This window comes from Pinus tabuliformis, chromosome 1_1, assembly GCF_031772625.1.
Source record: "Pinus tabuliformis cultivar Carrire ecotype Pingquan chromosome 1_1, CPIR1, whole genome shotgun sequence".
Lineage (NCBI taxonomy): Eukaryota > Viridiplantae > Streptophyta > Pinopsida > Pinales > Pinaceae > Pinus > Pinus tabuliformis.
The window spans coordinates 629072868-629091756 of record NC_142297.1 but is presented as its reverse complement, the minus strand read 5'-3'; the positions used below and the strand labels follow the sequence as shown (position 1 = coordinate 629091756).

Genomic DNA, 18889 nt, shown 5'->3' with positions numbered 1-18889 from the left:
TGTTCTGAAATCATCAATACTCTTGGCACCTTTGATACTTTCAAGCTGTGTTGACAGCTGAATTATTTGCTCCTCTTTAGATTTCAACAACAGCTCATTCGATGCCTCCAACTGGGATAATGCTTCTGACAATTCTTGTGCTTTTTGAATGTCACTTTGGTCTATCCTCAGTTTTTCAATTTGCTGGGTTAACAAATGATTCTCTTGTTGTTGGGCCAGCAATTGTTCTTCTGCCTGTGCTGCCTTATTCCTTGCCTCTATCACTTCTGCTTGCAATGCGTATACCTCATGCTCTTTAGTCTTCAAAAGAAGACTCACTTCGGATGCTTTGTCAATGGTTTCCGCTGAATAAGCTCCCGCAAATTGCGACAACTTTGTCAAATCTTCAGAGGGATCTAATTCTCCCTTCCAGACGACATTGCCCGTGACTGTTTGCTCAGTTGAAACAGAAAGTTGATCAATCCTTCGTCTCTTCCTTGAGCGCCTTACAACGGCTCTATGCTTAGGGCTGTAGAAAATGTCTAGGGGAGGAATTTCCTCTACCTGAAGATCAATTTGATCAGATGATTCTTGAGTAATTTCCTCAACATTCTGTAACATGGGTGGGCCGCTGGTTCCTTCAAGAACCGGAGAAAACATAGTATCGGGAGTCTTTGAGGCATCTGAGTCTTTGGAGGCTTCCTTACCACTTATAATGGAATCGAATTGGTTCCATTCTTTAATCAATTCAGTATCAACAGAGATTTGCTTACTCTGTTCTTTCTCTTTTTCAATCCTCTGCTGCTCCTCGAATGCCTCCCGCTGTTGCTCCTCTTGTGCTCTTCGTTGCTGTTCCTCCAATTCCTTTTTCTGCCTATCTTCCAGTTCTTTCTTTGCTTTTTCTTCTTCCTCTCTTTTCCTCTGTTCTTCTAGCTCCCTTTGCCTTCTTTGCTCTTGTTCAATTTGTGCTTTTTGCTGCCTTTCTATTTGTTCTCTTCTATGCCTTTCTGCCTGCAGCTTGTTTTGCCTTTCCTCCTGTTCTCTAGTTGTAACAGGAGGTGAATTTATTTCCAGCTGATCAGGCTCGCTTGAGGATGAAGCTGGGGTTGTGGATAATAAATCTAGAGGCAAAGTTTGCAACCTTTGCTTTCTAAGTTTATTAAATTCAGTTAATTCCACATCTTCATATCTCATTGCAGCAAGTTGTTTGACTTGGCTTATTGAATCGGCACCCATGAACAGGTCGTCAAACTGGTCTTCTTGATGAACAACCTTTGTCAGCTTAGCCTGTTCCAAGGCAATGAAAGCAGTCTTTTTCAGGTCATAGAGTCTGTTGGGAATAGAAGCTAGAGATACCATTTGGAGTTTTGCTGCTTCCTTTTCTGCATGCTTATAATTTAGCAGCGTGTAAACTCCAATTCTCAAAGGAAAAGATGGCCATCCTCTCTTCTTCTCTTCTTTGAGAGTTTGTGTGACACCCTCAGACATGATCTGATAAGAGATTTCTCGGGCTAACAATTTGTCTGGGATGTACAAGGGGAGAACATGTGGCCTAGCCTTGCTTCCAAAAACTCTGACATAGGAAAAATATTCTTCGCCGAACCAATGGGCTACGGCTGGTAGGTCAAAAGAGGCTTCATAAGAAATTCTGGGGATAGGTCTGTCAAAAATAGAATAGTGAACGGGAACCATAAAACCATTGCAAATTTGATACAAATGGTCTTTGTGAGAGGGTTTCCACAATTTACGATGATACAAATGAATAGGTGTTGGGTCATGGGTTGTCCATCTCCAACCAAGGACAGGAAACTCAGAATTAAAACAAAGGGTATCCATAATGTAGGCAGAGTAATAGAAGGGTGGGATTTTCCTCTCGGTGACTCTGGTTTTGGCCCTAAACTCACGAATAGCTAAGACCAACTTATCAGACAGAATAGTGACCCAATCCATGATTATACTATTGACGGCCGCTTCCATTAAGGGAACCATATCAACATGGATATTTGCAGAATCATGAAATCCCCACAATCTACACATCATAATTCCAGCATAGCAATAAGGTGAAGCCAAAGAAGCATTGGAGTACTTACCCGACATATCCTGCTTGTGTTTTGCTGGATTTTGCCTCCAATCTCGGAGAGGTTCGGATGGTGATTCATTCTCTCTGGCGAATTTCTCCACAAAGGCTCTGTTATAGACTTGCTCGGGATTGGGCAAATGATACATCCGTCTCAAGTCGTCAGGCTTGAAGGAACCGAAAATCCTTCCATCCTTAGTATGGAAGGTTCTATTAGTGAGAGTAATTTCTTCAATTGCCCAACGTACCACATCAGTATAAGGCAAGACTTGTTCTCTGGCTGCTATTCTGTGCAGAAAGGAGTCAGCCAAATCTTTAAGAGTTGCCTCAGACTTTCTTAGTTCATCCACACTTGCCTCCGTTACTGTCGTTTCTGGTTGTTCTGCTTCTAGCAAATTGTATGTCCCTTGCCATGTAGTACCAGTAAGACCAGTGCATGTAGTATCTGAGATTAAGCCTTTCTTTGAAACTGTAGCAGTTTGGCCTGAGGCAGGTGTCGCAGTAGAACCTGCCACCTTCTTGAACTTCTTTCCCATCATATTCAGACTTCTCTCGACAGTTGAATTCTACACAAATGCAAGAGAAATCGTAACAAAGAAATAACAATGACAATCCATAACGGGATAGATATATTATTTGAAGCGTGGTGAGATTATTTCTAAAAGAGGTTGCGGATCTAATGATTTGAGAAGGCACCGTAGACGTAATGATGGTGATTTTACGGCCTGCAGCTCCATAAATGACCATTACTTAAGTTATTAAACCGAATGACCCCTTAAAGCGTGCAATAGATTTTTTCAAAGGTCTAATCGTAATTGCTCGTTAATTCGAAGGGGTAAAGCTTTAAATACGCATGCATTACCTTATCCCTTTACTTAACGGCATTTTGAAATCTGAGCTTTTGTCACATCGGATTTAAATATAACTTTAATGCTTTGAAATAATCACCTTTTGGAAACTGAGGTCATCATTAAGCGTCATCGCATCGCATCGGAAGTGTAAGTGACATTATCACTTGGGAAAGATCTTTAGCGAACGCCGATTGCGACATTGTATTAGCGCGCGAACATAATCCCTAAATGTATATCAATTGGTTTACCGAATGCCAATAGCGATGTCGCATCGGGGAAAAGATGTGAACGTCTTATGAAAATGCGTAGGATTCTGCCGACTGCCGATAGCGATATCGCATCGGGTCGGAGCTTTAAAACATTTTTCACAAGAAATAGCGCCGATAGTTGATCGCCGATATCGTGTCGCATCGGGGAAAAGGTATGTACTTTTTCTTTGTGTGCATTGGCTATCGCCGATGGCCGATAGCGATATCGCATCGGGAAGAACCAAGATGGCAACCAACTTTGCGATTGCTTTTTTCGGACTTAACCTCAAAAATTGTTCATTATTTGTTCAACAAGGGTTTTATGCACAAATTCATTTGATTATCATTCCTTATCTGAACAAGTTTATTAATGCCAATTAAAAAATTTTAAAAGGGACCCATTTCATATGTAAATTGTTTGTGATAAAAATGTTATGAAATGGGGGGTTGTTGTAGGGCACAACAGTACTGAAAGCAAGAAACTGCCAAAGGACAAGCTTGTAGACCTGCCAAAGAAGTAGGCTCCTCTCTCCTGTGATGGCCACCTTTTCCACCTCTATGTGGCCTCCTCTGTACCTGAACCTCTGAAGATGATGAATGGTCATCACTCTGCTCATATGTTTCAGTGTCTGACATGTTTGAGGAGCCATTTAAAATTTCATCCACTTGCCCAATTCAACTTTTGCACACGAGAGCCATCAATCATGACAAACCACCAACTGAAGTGTAGAAGGCCTACCTCAAACAAATTTGATGATTTGGAGGAATATTGAGCAAGTCTGTGGTCACTTGGCAGCTCACTGGCAAGTTTTTGTGGAGAAATCCTCAACGGGTCGCGCCCCTCCTAACGGGTCGCGCACGTTGATTTTTTACACTGCAAGAGGGCTCTCAACGGGTCATGCTTTTGCAGGAGGCTTTTGGAGGCCTTCCTGGTGTCGGAATCAGGTGCAGGATGGCTCGTTGGAAAGTTATTTGAGTCTACTTTCCAACCCAAGTCGAATTTTTCAATTTGGAGTTGATTTGTCCTGTCAAAAATCAAATCTCCCAAGACTGGTCAAAAAGTGCCAAATGAGGCTGCCTGAAAGAAGAGTATTGTTGCAGTCAACTTTTGAATGCCTACCTCAACCCCAAATTGAGCTCATGATAGCTCATTGGAAAGCTCTTTGTGTCTAGTTATCATTTTACCCATCAAGAAAATCATTTGGCAAACCAAGCTAGGAGAAAAATTGATTTTCCCAAGGTCACTTCAGAGGTGTCTTTGATTCTCCTGAGGCAACGGAATTCTTGACATTTCTCTCAAACCACGACACCTGTGCAAAACGTGAAGGAGGTTTCTCTTCCTTGGCATGTTGTGGACAAAAACCTCTTTCAGTTTCCCAAAATTCATCTTTGAGTGCTCTGAAACATCATTTGAGTGAAACTTGTCCCGATGTGTGAAACAAGGAATTTTGTCGAAATGAAGCGAAATGAAGGGGATAAGGGGCTTCTAAATTCTTGGGGAAATTTTTGGAAGTAGGGAGGGATGTTAGGAAGTAGGGGAAAGTGGAATCGTGGAGATCGAGTGAGGGGAAGGGGTCCAAAAGGGCAAAACACAGGCCCAACCTAGAAAATTGCCAAGTTGTAGCTAGAAACTAGGGTTTGTGAAAAAATGAGGAATTTGGGGGATCTGAGTGTTGGGAAGTGTTTGATAAGGTACTTTAAGGATAGGGGAAGGTGTATGAACATCAGGAAACAAGTTTTGCCGGTGATTTGACCATCCAAGAGAAAGCCTTCAAAACCCTAGGAGAGGGAAATGACCTTGCCTAGGCACAACTGAAGCATGTACAAGGTGTAAAATGACTCATTAGACACTGACATGATAATGACAACCCTATGAATGATGATAGACTCAGCTGAATGGTGACATGGACTGACATTTGGGCAAACCCTAGGCCTAATGCCTAGTGACTAAATTTTGCTTGAAGACTCACTGAAATGACAAAATTTGACCTTGACACTCTGAGACCACTTTGTAAGAGCATATTTGATCACTGTAGGAAGGCTGGAAAGACTGACACTAACATTGGCTCCAATGGGGATGGTAGCTCCTTGGAGGTGCCAAGAACCTCAGACCTCTGGGAGAGCAGACTGGTGCTTTCAACCTTTGGGCGATGGAGTCATTATTTACACCTTTGACACAAAACTTTGACACATTTATTGAATGAAAACTTGACTGAAAACTGACTGAAACTTAACTGAAGCTTGACTCAAACCGACTCGATGGCAAACTGAAATAACTTGAAAAAACTCACTCAATAGACCAAACACAAATGACTCATGACTGACTTAACTAAAACAAGAGAAGGGCAGCAGTCCATCAAGATTTGGAATCATGATGACAACCACCTGCATAGTAATGAAATATGTACAATCATGTATAATGAGCTTTCCAATGTAACCAATCCAGCAGATGGCTACATACCAAATTTCTACTCTCGCTTATCTCGAGCAGGCGGAACGATGAACCTGTAGGCAACTCAAAATAACCACTGAAACCAAAGCTTATGATAATGAACCAGGCAACATTTATCTTTTCTAATGCTTGCAGAAGAATGCCAAAGGGATCTTGATAATCCTGAAGCACTATCTTGTTTGGAGATCCAGCTGCAAAAATATAAGTACTCGCTTCATTCTGATCTGAAAAAACAGTGGGTTGCTGATTGATAGGAAGGCACAGAGAGGTATAAGCTTCTGCCATATGAGTGTTGGCTGTAAATTCCTTGGCCGTGAGAAATTTTGACATATTGTCTCTCTCAAGCTTATTTTCCTCAATTTCATGGTCTAGGTCATTCTTAAACAGAAAACAATCCTCAAGATCATCAAGCATGACAGCCTCATCATCTTCATGAAAGAAAATATTATCTGTTTGCCGATCTATAAAACTAATTACAAGACTGTCATCATTTTCAAAAGAGGAAAAAGTTTCACCAACACTTTCGTGACCATGTGCACACTGCCGATTTGCTTTAGCTTGGGTTGTAGCATGACCTTTCAAAAGCTGATCTATCTCCTCTTCAGACAAAGGAGATAAGATTTTCTGTTTCCTTTTGCTCAAACAAGTCTTGTCTTCTTGAAATAACATTTCAAAACATGAAAAATTTGAATGACAGTCTTGATCTTCTGAAACTTGGAAACATTGTTGATCATCTTCATATGACATGGCAATCAAACTATCCAAATTATGATTGAAAGAAGAGTTTTCACTTACTTGAACAAAGATCTCATCTTGATGTTCATGAGCTCGCTGAATTACCTCCTCATGCAGGCTCTGTTCTGATGGCATAAGGACATTTGGATCAAGAACTTTGTCCATGATCTCAACAACAAAACTCTCCTTTTCAGGATTTGGCACAAGGTATTCTTGGTCACCATGATCTGAATCTAGAACTGAAGTCACTGTCCTAACATTATCACATTCTTCAATCTGCATGTTGTCTTCTTCTGTGGGCAGATCTGAAACAAGCTCTTCTCTTTCATCAATTACAGCCATATGGCCATCTTCAACCTGCTGATCTTGACAAGTATCCTCTAAGATTTCTATGTGCTGCTGAAACGGCTTTTCATACAGGGCTTCCATGATCTCTTCATCCATGAAATTATCATCTTCATAAAACTTCTCAAGGCTTTCAATAAAATTATGTACATGGCTACAACAGTTCTGAACTAAAATCAAAGATGGATATGATTCTTTATACTTTTCAAAGAACACGGTATGAAAATCCCTTAAACAATAAATTGAAGCAGATGGCAAACTTTCATACCAAGATTGAGCTGTACCTTCCAGAGTGGCCAAGAATATCTTCATCAAGCAATCTTCAGGAAAATCGACCTTCAATTTGCGAATATGCATATGAAATCTAACTAGATGAAGAGCAGCATCCTTCTTACCATCATCTTTAAATGTAGGCAAATTCCTTGACCAATCTACCTTGGGAATCTTATTCGGAAAACCTGGAATGTGATCTCGGCTCATGGGAGCATATCTTCTTGCAATTAGGTCCATCATGAAAATCTCACAGCTACTGATCTTCCTGCAGTGAAGTCACCATGAAGCATAGGTTGCTGGATTTCTTCAGTGAAAGGAGTCGCCAAGTGAATGATTTCAGCCTTTCAAGTGTCTGATCGTTGTTCACCATCAACAATCAGATCTTAACTTGATACATGTACTGGGGTAAAATGCGATCGAAGTGCTATTTTCACAAGCTCACGGAGATTGACTGAAGCAGCGTGTATCTACTTGCGTTGATGCAAAGCAAGAGCGTTTTCAAAGGCTACCTGGCGTAACTTCAGGCTCCGTCTAAGACTTATGAAACAAACACATCAACCCACAAACAAGTTTGTTCTCCCCAGTATGGTCACCAGTATGTTAGCACTTGAAATTTCACCTCACGCTGAAAAGGCAAACCTCAAAGCTACATCAAACCATTCAGCCTCGTAGCTAGCTCTACGGGGCAGGAGAAGGCTCTCTCCGGTCAATCTCGGTAGATTTTCAATAGGATGAGTTGACCAACAAGGTAACACTAATATTAGGCTAGTAAACTGATTATAAAGGTTGATTTGGGGGTTTTTGGTGGCAAATTGAGGAGCTGCAATTTAGGGTGCGGGGATTGGACACAGTTTCTGCAGGGGGGTCTTTGGGGCAAGGTAGGAGCCTGTATTGATGTCTTTAGCTGAAGTGGATGATTAGGAAGAAAGATAAGAAAGCTAAAGAGAGCAAACAATGGATTTGAATTCTCTTTAGACAGCAGAAAACATAGAAATTAAACAAATTTAAAAGCAGAGCATGGCTAGCATGAATTCTAACTTTATCACTTCATTTGTTTAATATGCAGCAGTATAGAAAGGAAATGAATCACATAAAAAAGCTTACAATAACATGTAGAAACACACCATCAACATATGAGTCCACAAGAATCCCAAAGATGACTGCAAAACCCTGGTCTTCCTTAGCTAAAAATTGCAGAGATACATGTGAAATATACAATGATAGCTCCTCCCTCAAGAGTCCAACCTTCCAACCTCTGAAAATGATTAAGAAAATACATAATATAGGCAAGCCAACCTCTTCCCTTGCCTCTAGGTGTCGAGCTCACTATCCTAGGAGCTGTTTGAACCACTTCTAAACTAAGCACTAGAAAATAGGCAGTCAAAACAACTTGCCTCTATAAACTTGGAAACCAGTTCATACATTCAATTTTTACCCTTTACATGAGAGAAACTTCTAGAAGAGTTAAAAAAGAGTAAAAAGTATCCAAAAAGTGTCATAATTACAGTCAAGAGGACCACCATCGACCTCAGAAAGTCAAAATAGAGCTAAACTGCAATTTATGGGCTGAACTGGTCAAAACTGGCAAAGTTCCCTCAACGGGTCGCGCACATCCTCCTCAACGGGTCGCGCACTTTGGAGCCCTGTTTGGAGGCCTTCCCGGTGTCAGAATGAGGTGCAGGATAGCTCGTTGGAAAGGTCTCTGAGTCTACTTTTCAACCCAACCGGAATTGTTGGATTTGGAGGTCATTTGCCAAGTCAAAAGTCAATTCTCCCAAGACTACTTCTGCAGCTCAAAAAAGGGGCAGAAAGTCAAAATTTGGCTGTATTTTGACCTTTTGGAGGCCCAAAACTCCATGAAAACTCTCAAGTCCATCCATAGGCATGTGTAACTTTGCATGAAAAATCCAAAAATGTTAAGTTTTTACAAAACGGAGCTACGATGACAAAGGGTCTCACCGGGGGTGAGACCCGTTGAGAAGCCAAACCCTGTAAATTTCCCAAAAATACCAAAATTACCCAAAATTCTCTAAAATTTTTGGGATTTGTGTTGTAGATGATGCTAGTGAGTGCCATGATCCTTGAGGGATGCCTCAGCCAAGATACGGAGTGGATTTGGCCTTTTTCTCCGTTTTAGTGCCTCGGTCAACCTCCTTTGGAACATTTTCATTTTTGCCTTGCAAACATGCATCCTCGCCCAATAGTGATTCTTCATGTTCCTTAGCAGCTTTTTGTCTTGGTTGGCCTTAGACAACAGCCTCTCTAAGTGTGCATTCACCTGGATGAGCATGGACTCTCGTTCCGCAAGCAATAGGTCACCGGGCCTCCTTCTTTTCAAGATTCGGTCTCCTCGAATCCTCCATAGTTCATCAAGGACTTTCTCATATCTCCCCAACATTTGGAATCCCTGTAGCCTGTGCAATCACCTCGGGTGTCAAAGTGAAATCCACCCCGGCAAGGTTGACATGTCCTTCATGCAAGTGCAAGACAAAGAACTCATAACAGGACATGTACTGAAAGCAAGAAACTGCCAAAGGACAAGCTTGTAGACCTGCCAAAGAAGTAGGCTCCTCTCTCCTGTGATGGCCACCTTTTCCACCTCTATGGGGCCTCCTCTGTACCTGAACCTCTGAAGATGATGAATGGTCATCACTCTGCTCATATGTTTCAGTGTCTGACATGTTTGAGGAGCCATTTAAAATTTCATCCACTTGCCCAATTCAACTTTTGCACACGAGAGCCATCAATCATGACAAACCACCAACTGAAGTGTACAAGGCCTACCTCAAACAAATTTGATGATTTGGAGGAAGATTGAGCAAGTCTGTGGTCACTTGGCAGCTCGCTGGCAAGTTTTTGTGGAGAAATCCTCAACGGGTCGCGCCCCTCCCAACGGGTTGCGCACGTTGATTTTTTACACTGCAAGAGGGCTCTCAACGGGTCGCGCACCTCCCAACGGGTCGCGCTTTTGCAGGAGGCTTTTGGAGGCCTTTCCAGTGTCAGAATCAGGCGCAGGATGGCTCGTTGGAAAGGTCTTTGAGTCTACTTTCCAACCCAAGTAAAATTTTGCAATTTGGAGTTGATTTGACCTGTCAAAAATCAAATCTCCCAAGACTGGTCAAAAAGTGCCAAATGAGGCTGCCTGAAAGAAGAGTACTGGTGCAGTCAAATTTTGAATGCCTACCTCAACCCCAAATTGAGCTCATGGGAAAGCTCTTTGTGCCTAGTTATCATTTTACCCATCAAGAAAATCATTTGGCCAACCAAACTAGGAGAAAACTTGATTTTCCCAAGGTCACTTCAGAGGTGTCTTTGATTCTCCTGAGGCAACGAAATTCTTGACATTTCTCTCAAACCACGACACCTGTGCAAAAAGTGAAGGATGTTTCTCTTCCTTGGCATGTTTTGGACAAAAACCTCTCTCAGTTTCCCAAAATTCATCTTTGAGTGCTCTGAAACATCATTTGAGTGAAACTTGTCCCGATGTGTGAAACAAGGAATTTTGTCGAAATGAAGCGAAATGAAGGGGATAAGGGGCTTCTAAATTCTTGGGGAAATTTTTGGAAGTAGGGAGGGATTTTAGGAAGTAGGGGAAAGTAGAATCGTGGAGATCGAGTGAGGGGAAGGGGTCCAAAAGGGCAAAACACAGGCCCAACCTAGAAAATTGCCAAGTTGTAGCTAGAAACTAAGGTTTGTGAAAAAATGAGGAATTTGGGGGATCTGAGTGTTGGGAAGTGTTTGATAAGGTACTTTAAGGATAGGGGAAGGTGTATGAACATCAGGAAACAAGTTTTGCCGGTGATTTGACCATCCAAGAGAAATTGCCTTCAAAACCCGAGGAGAGGGAAATGACCTTGCCTAGGCACAACTGAAGCATGAACAAGGTGTAAAATGACTCATTAGACACTGACATGATAATGAAAACCCTATGAATGATGATAGACTCATCTGAATGGTGACATGGACTGACATTTGGGCAAACCCTAGGCCTAATGCCTAGTGACCAAATTTTGCTTGAAGACTCACTGAAATGACAAAATTTGACCTTGACACTCTGAGACCACTTTGTAAGAGCATATTTGATCACTGTAGGAAGGCTGGAAAGACTGACACTAACACTATCAAAACTTCATATCATTTAATGTTGCACGTTCACCTTTATTTGTTGAGATGTGCCGAGCTCTAACTCAAGGGGCTCTAGCAGGGTATGTGCCTCCTGGGTCAGAGAAGCTGAGAACCACATTGTTAACGAACGAAAAAAAGAGGTGTAAAAAATGCTTGAGCCTATTATGGCATCATGGCCAACATCTGGGGTTAGCATTGTTTCTGATGGATGGACAGATCTAGCACGACACCCAATCATCAACTTCATGGTGTCTTCCTTGAATGGTCCAGTTTTCCTGAAAGCAGTGGATACACTTGGCGAATACAAGGATGCACAATTTATGGGTGAGTTATTTATTAAAGTTGTTGAAGAGGTAGGTGTTGAATCTTGTGTGCAAATCATTACCGATAATGCACCTGTTTGCAAGGCGGCTGGCATGATTGTGGAAGCTAAATATCCACAAGTGTTTTGGACACCTTGCATTGTCCATTCATTGAACTTAGCACTGAAATCCATTGCTTCTGATGTGCTTTAGATTGGAAGCATTATTGAGGATGCAAGACATATCCGTAACTTTGTGCAAAATCATACAAATGTCCTCACTATCTACAAGGAGTACAACAATCTATCATTATCGAAGAATGCTGATACACGGATTGCATCTTCATTCATGATGTTGAAGAGGTTGAGGGAGGTCAAGACTGCTCTTGGGTCCATGGTTATTTTTGAGTTTTGGTCCTTTTGGAGAAAGACAGATCAGGCAGCCTCTAAAAGAGTGAAGGACACGGTACTAGATGATGCTTGGTGGGAGAGGGTAGATCTAATTATTCGGATCATGGACCCTATCATCTCTTTGCTTCGAGTTGCAGATACAGACAAACCCATCCTAGGAGAGGTTTATGAGGGATGGGATTCCATGATTGAGTCTGTGAGGAGCATTATTCTACAAAGTGAGTGCCCCCAGTATGAGACATCACCAGAGGCCTTTTGCGATACCATACATGATATTCTTGTCCGCAGATGGGACAAGAATCGTACACCTTTACATTGTTTGGCTCACTCATTGAACCCCAAATACTACAGCCATGAGTGGTTGAATGGTGGACCTTCCCGCAGATTCCCTCCTCACATGGATGGTGAAATCTCACAGGGGAGGAAAGAGGCATTGAGGCGGATTTATCAGGATAGTGCATTGCTTGCTGAGGTGGAGGATGCCTTTGTAGAGTTTTCCACTGGCACTGGTCGATTTGGAGGTTATGATGTGATTAGAGACAGGGGGGTTAAGAAGCCCTATTCTTGGTGGGCAAATCATGGGGCAACAAGCCCTCCTCTTCAGCAGTTAGCCATGAGGCTCCTCTCTCAGGTGACTTCATCCTCTTGTTGCGAGAGGAATTGGAGCACATATGGGAATTTGCATACTGTGAAGAAGAGAAGGCTTGAGCAGTCCAGGGCAGAGAAAATGGTGTATGTGCACACCAACCTTCATCTTATTTACAGGCAGAGGGAAGAGTGGTTGAGGGGAAAGACAAAGATGTGGGATGTCTTTCCTGATGATATGGGTCTGGACAGCACTGTTGAGTTGGCATTGGCCAACATGGATCTCAGTGATCCAGTGCTTGAGCCTGTTAGATTTGATGACTTAGAGGGGTCAACCTCCATACCAGCAGATGCAGAGGCGACTATGGATACAGGGGAGGAGGAGGATGCAGAGGAGAGTAGTGGGGACCATGATGATGGGGACAGTGATGCTGATTCTGATGCTGATTGATGCCTTGAGGCTTGTATACCTATAGTTGTTTTATATTTTCTATTTCTATTTGCCATTGGCATTGCACCAACACTACTTATGTAACAGATTTTGATTTGATGACTTAATGAGAAAACTACAGTTGTCAGTGTGTTTATCTTACTATCTTGTAGTTGTAAGTTGTCTTTCAGTTATGAATTATGAATCATGATTTAAATTTTCAATAAATTTATCATTTATGTGACCAGTACCACTAACATTTATTTGAATTTTGTATGTACTATGCATGCTAATTAGTAATAGGCATAGCTATTACTAATTTACAATCTATGACCCCAATATAGATTGGAGTACCAATGCCTCAATGACATGGTTTACGTCTACTACAATCTTTGATTGTGGGTGAGACAGCTTCAGAAACCTACTGATATGGAAGCCATCTCATTGGAAAATGTTGATACCACCTCTTCATGGAGAGTCGAGACTGAGAGGCTGATCATGGACTCGATCTCGGATTGGTTAGGTGTGGATCTAGAGGATGTAGCAGTTGCAGGGGAGGGAGAGCCAAAGATAGAGGATGAGGAGCAACATCAGGGTCAGGAGGCAGTAGCAGAGTTGGATGAGGATGCTGAGGAGGAGGTGACACCATCTAGGATGGGAAGCAACAGTAGCATAACATAATGGCCACCTCTTCCATCAGCTTCTAGAGGATGATTGAGTCCATTTGATTTTGTATCCCCAGGGGCAAGGCCTTCTTCCTCTAGATGAAAAGGCAAAGCCATTCCCTATTCCCGTAAAATGGGAAGAGGATCTCTGTGACTCATTACTTGATGACTTTTAGATGACTCATGATATACATTTATTATATTTTTGGTTGATATTTTGACTCTCGAGAGTTGAGACTCAAACAGGACTCAAAATTCAGGAGTTGATTCACTATTTTGATATGTGATGTAGCACTAGACTTCATATACATATTATATATTAGCTTTCTTTACATTTTTATGTGGAATTCATTTATTTGATGTTGTGGATACTCTAGATGTTAAAAAAAATGAATAATTTTGTGTTTTTTAATTTTGCCGACTTTTTCAAAAAACTCCTGACTTTGCCTAGTTTTTCAACTTTTGGACCCTTGTTGAATTAATCCCGACTTCGACTTTTTCCACATTGCTACAAGTGGGTATGTGTTTAACATATTTGGAGGTGCAGTCAGCTAGATGAAAAAGAAACAATCTGTAGTGGCATTGTCAACTACAAAGGCAGAATACATAGCAGCTATTCATGCAAGCAAGGAAGCAGTTTGATTTGTAGAGATTGTGTTCAAGTATGGGGTTAGTACAGGGAGATATAAGGATAGACTGTGACAGCAAAACTGCAATTTTCCTGGAAAAGAACCCTGCTTATCATTCGAAGACAAAGGACATTGATGTTCATTATCACTTTGTGAGGTATATGATAGAAGACAAAAAGGTGTTTCTGGTAAAGGCGGACAGTTTGAAGAATACTGCAGATGCATTGACAAAATCTGTGAGCTTTGAGAAGTTCTCTTGGTGTCGAGAAACAATGGGCATTTCATGGCTGGATAAATGACTACGCTTTCCTGTGGTCCCATGTAGAAAGAAAGCAACAAGTGGGAGAATGTTGGGTTGTGTTCTATTCTTTCCACGACTAGCCTACGTAATTAATCGGGGGGTTAAAGGGGGGTGGTGCCCCTCCTTCATTCTGTCGATTACACAGCGGGGGGGGCGGGTAGACCCCTTCTACGGGGTTCAGCGCAACGCCCCTGGCAAAAAAATTTTGGACCCTATATTAGGTTGGGCGGACCTACCTATGGTTTTGTGAATGGTTTTTACACATTGTTTTAGACGCAATGGTTTTCGGTCCATGGTTTTGGACATGATGTTTTTCGGTCCATGGTATTGGATGCTTTGGCATGTATAAATATGTATTGTAACATTGAAAGGAACATAATGAAAAATCAATCCGGTAGTCCCGATTTTGGGATCTAGGGGAAATCTCTACGTATATGTGTTTTATGTGTTATGCTATCGCATTGTTTATTTTCTATGTTTTAGAATTCGTATGCAGGTAATTTATGTACGGGGTTAAAATCTACAATGCTAAGGAAGTTAGTGCTATGAAGGTTGAACACTCTAACCAGATGGATGTCATAACAATACAGGTATAGAAATTTTAGCATTAGTTAGAGAATGAAAGAAACAAGGAAACGTCAACAGATCACAAGCCTCCCTGTCTGTTGCAGCAAGCTCCATCTTATTATGAGGAGGTCATTTGTTCCATTGAAAAGTGGCTAATTTAAGGTGACCCGAATAAAATGAAAATTAATGAGAATCATGTTGATGCTCACATGTTTAATCCACCGGTGATAAGAGATCAAGTTATAACTCATGACACATATGAGACTGATTCATCATTCTTGACATAGTAGATGCAAAATGAAGAAAGACATGTCATGCATATCTTACATACTTCATCTGAGAGTTTTGAAGCAAAACGTTCCACATCATCAGCGATACAACCTGCCACAAAGAAAAGACGCAAGAGAAAAAGAATGAGAAATCGATTTGATGCATCAGATGGCCGCGAGCAACTTGATTTTGGGATAGGAAACAGTCCTACCGTGTGCAGGATTGGACATGGCACATCTGAGGAACAACTGACATATTTTCCTAAAAGCAGGAAAATGCTCAGTATGCACTATATTGAACACATCTGATGCCATGGGGCATCTTTGTATTGTATTTCTAACCTTGTACCCTGTTATTTCAGTGTTTCATTTTGTAGTTAGATTTGTGTTTTTAATGTTATTAGGATAGTTAATAAATGAAGAGCTTATATCTTTCTTGTGCTTAACGTTACATGATGATTTTTTGGATGGACACTATGCGTATTTTAAATTAATTGGTGATCGTGTTATTTATCTGGTCTTGTGCGTGGATGATATGTTGTTGGTTTGAAATGACAAAGAAATTATCTAGGATTTGAAGACTCAATTGTCCTCAAAATCAAGTGGACTCAATCATCCTCTAGAAGCTGATGGAAGAGGTGGCCTCTGTGTTATGCTGCTGCTGCTGCCCATCCTAGATGGTGTCACCTCCTCCTCAGCATCCTCATCCAATCTGCTACTGCCTCTTGACCCTGATGTTGCTCCTCCTCCTCTATCTCTGGCTCTCCCTCCCCTGCAACTGCTACATCCTCTAGATCCACACCTAACCAATCCAGGATCGAGTCCATGATCGGCCTCTCAATCTCGACTCTCCATGAAGAGGTGGTATCAATATTGTCCAATGAGATGGATTCCACATTAGTAGGTTTCTGAAGCTGTCTCACCCACAATCAAAGATTGTAGTAGACGTAGACCATGTCATTGAGGCGTTGGGACTCGAATCTGTATTAGGGTCATAGATTGTAAATTAGTACTTAGAAAATTTAAATATTAAAATTAATCAAATGAATTCAAAAAATTTAATTTGCAATCTTTTTACCTGTTGCGCTTTTTGTTGTGTATTTTGTCAAATACACTCCAGTTGCGCTCACACCTAGAGGAACTGCATGTTTGGCTGAGCACTCGAATGGCAAGCTTTTGGAGATAGGGTACTCTGGCAACATAGCTTGTCCACCAAGCATCTACAAGTTAAAAGAAAAATGAGAAACATAAAAAAAACATTGAAATTCTAAACTTGAAAGTTTGAAACAAACTGAAGCTTACTAGGCATTTTGGTCGTCTTATTCTTAATAGCCATGTTAAAACCAAATGTGCGACCTCCCATCCTATAGACCTCGATTTCTTTATAAATCTCCTCACTTTCTTGCTCAGATGACACCATCCTCTCGACACAAGTGAAGAATCCATCCATCACCTCGGCATCAAATCTGGAACCACAAGCATAAGAAAATGCAGGGTTAAGGTAGACACCTGCAGCATGAATGGGGCAATGGAGGGTATTGTTCCATCGCTGATCAATCACTCTCCATATGACCTCTTGTTTCTCTAACCCCTCGTCTCCCTTATCTACATAATAAGCATGAATGACTTCTTTGACCCTATCCATGGCCTCATACAAGTAGCCCATTGCAGGTTTGTCTCCATCAACCAACCGAAGAACCTTTACCAAAGGTTTTGAAATGGCACACACCTCCTCTACTCCTGACCAAAAGCTCTGATCATATGAAACTAGTCTGCATATTCCCTCTCCCTCTGGTTTGCGGCTAATAGATAAAGAACGCCAAGCTGCTGAGAGAAACATGCTCTTTACAGCCCACATAGAATTCAATAGAGACTGAAGAGATATGAAAGTAGTGGCAAATCATGTAATGGCAGGATGCACCAACTCTTTGTTGTTGGTGAATCTTCTCATCAAGCTAAGCACAGATGCATTATTATATATAAATTTTGTTATGCTCTTGGATGATTCAACAATATCCCTCACAGTAGGAATCTTACCTATATCTTCCAACATGAAGTTAATGCAATGAGCAGCACAAGGTGTCCAAAACAAGTTTGATACCTCTCCATAAGCGTCTTGCCCGCTGCAACATAATTTGCAGTGTTGTCCGTTATGACATGGACAACATTGCTTGGGCCTACTTCCTGAATGAAGATGTCCAACAACTCACATAATGTACGTGCATCTTTAATGTGCGCAGATGCATCAACATATTTCATCAACATTGTCCCTTTGGGACAACTAACCAAGAAGTTAACAAGGGTCCTACCCTTCTAGTTAGTCCATCCATATGACATGACTGCGCATCCAGTGTGTTCCCATGATTCCCTAAACTCTGCCAATCTAGCAGCGCAATCAATCTTGGATCAATTCCTTGCTACGGGAGCCCAAGATTCAGCAGTAGCGAGGTGGACTTAGTGTTAGATGATGCAGTGGATTCTTTGGAGGATAGATGGAGTAGCTTGGGACCAGGGACTGATCAGCACAAAGCAAGGTTGGCAGCAATGCAGTTGGCACAATGTAGAAGTCAGTAGCAACGTAGAAGATTCAGAGGGTTAGAGACTAGTAGCAGTCAGATTCCAATATTTATTGTATTATGCTGATCATAGTTAATTTCAGTTAATTTTGGATGTTTTTCAGTTGCTTCTCTCAGCAACTAAGTTGTCGTACAGATGCAGTGTTAGCAGTGGCAGTGCTACCAGCATAGTAGATGCAGCGTTTGAGAGGGACCTGTACTAAAGATGTAGCAGTGGCAATGGCAGTGGCAGTGTCATGGGTAGTAGTATAGTAGCAGCAAAACAGGGTGTTGGTGGGAGCAACAGTGTAGAAAGGAAGTGCTTTAGAAACAGAGCAGCATGCAGGTGGACATTGTTGTTGCTGGAGCACTTTCCTCACTAAGAGGGAGTGTTAGTTTTTGGTAGCATCAGAAGTTCTCTAGCCTTGAAAATTGTTGGAGAGGATAAGGCACATGAGTTCTAAAGAATCCAAAAACCGTTTGGTGAAATTCCACCCGGATTGTATTTTACTAAAATAATTAATATTTTTATTAAGCTTAAACTTTGGGAAATTAAAATATTAATGGTTATTAATCAAAATATGGGTAAGAATGATCTAGAAGGCAGATCAAGTCATGTTTTGATCTTAGCCGTTGATTAGAGACTTAATATTCGCCGTTGAAGACTCAACAGGGAAAGTATAAAATGGAGGCTTGGAGTTCATTTGGAAACACACACAGAGAGAAAAAATTGATCTAGAGTACGATTTCTGGGGCTAGGAAGGTGAGAAATTCGAACTAAGTGACCATTCAGTAGCAGAGGGGCAGAGTGAATCTGAAAGGAATTTCTGGAGAATACTGATAGAGGTGCGGAGAGAGCTTCATAGAGCCAGTGCAGTAGCCAGGAGAGATGACGCTAGGTTAGTCTGGACCCACGCAGTCCTGACGCAGAGCCAGAAGAGCCAACGAAGAGAAGAAAAGTTGCTTGTGCAGAATCCAGAACTATCGAAACAGCCAGAACTGTCGGAACTGCCGAAACTGCTGGGAACTTCAGGGAACTGTCGGAACAGCTGGGAGCGCTGACGCAGAGGGCAGAGAAGGTGACACAAGAC

At 41.6% G+C, this 18889-nt stretch overlaps 1 pseudogene; it reads left to right on the top strand.

Moving 5' to 3' along the window:
• The first annotated feature begins 13241 nt into the window (after positions 1 to 13241).
• The window catches only part of LOC149214893 (uncharacterized), a 44230-nt pseudogene continuing 38582 nt past the window's right edge, over positions 13242 to 18889 (top strand).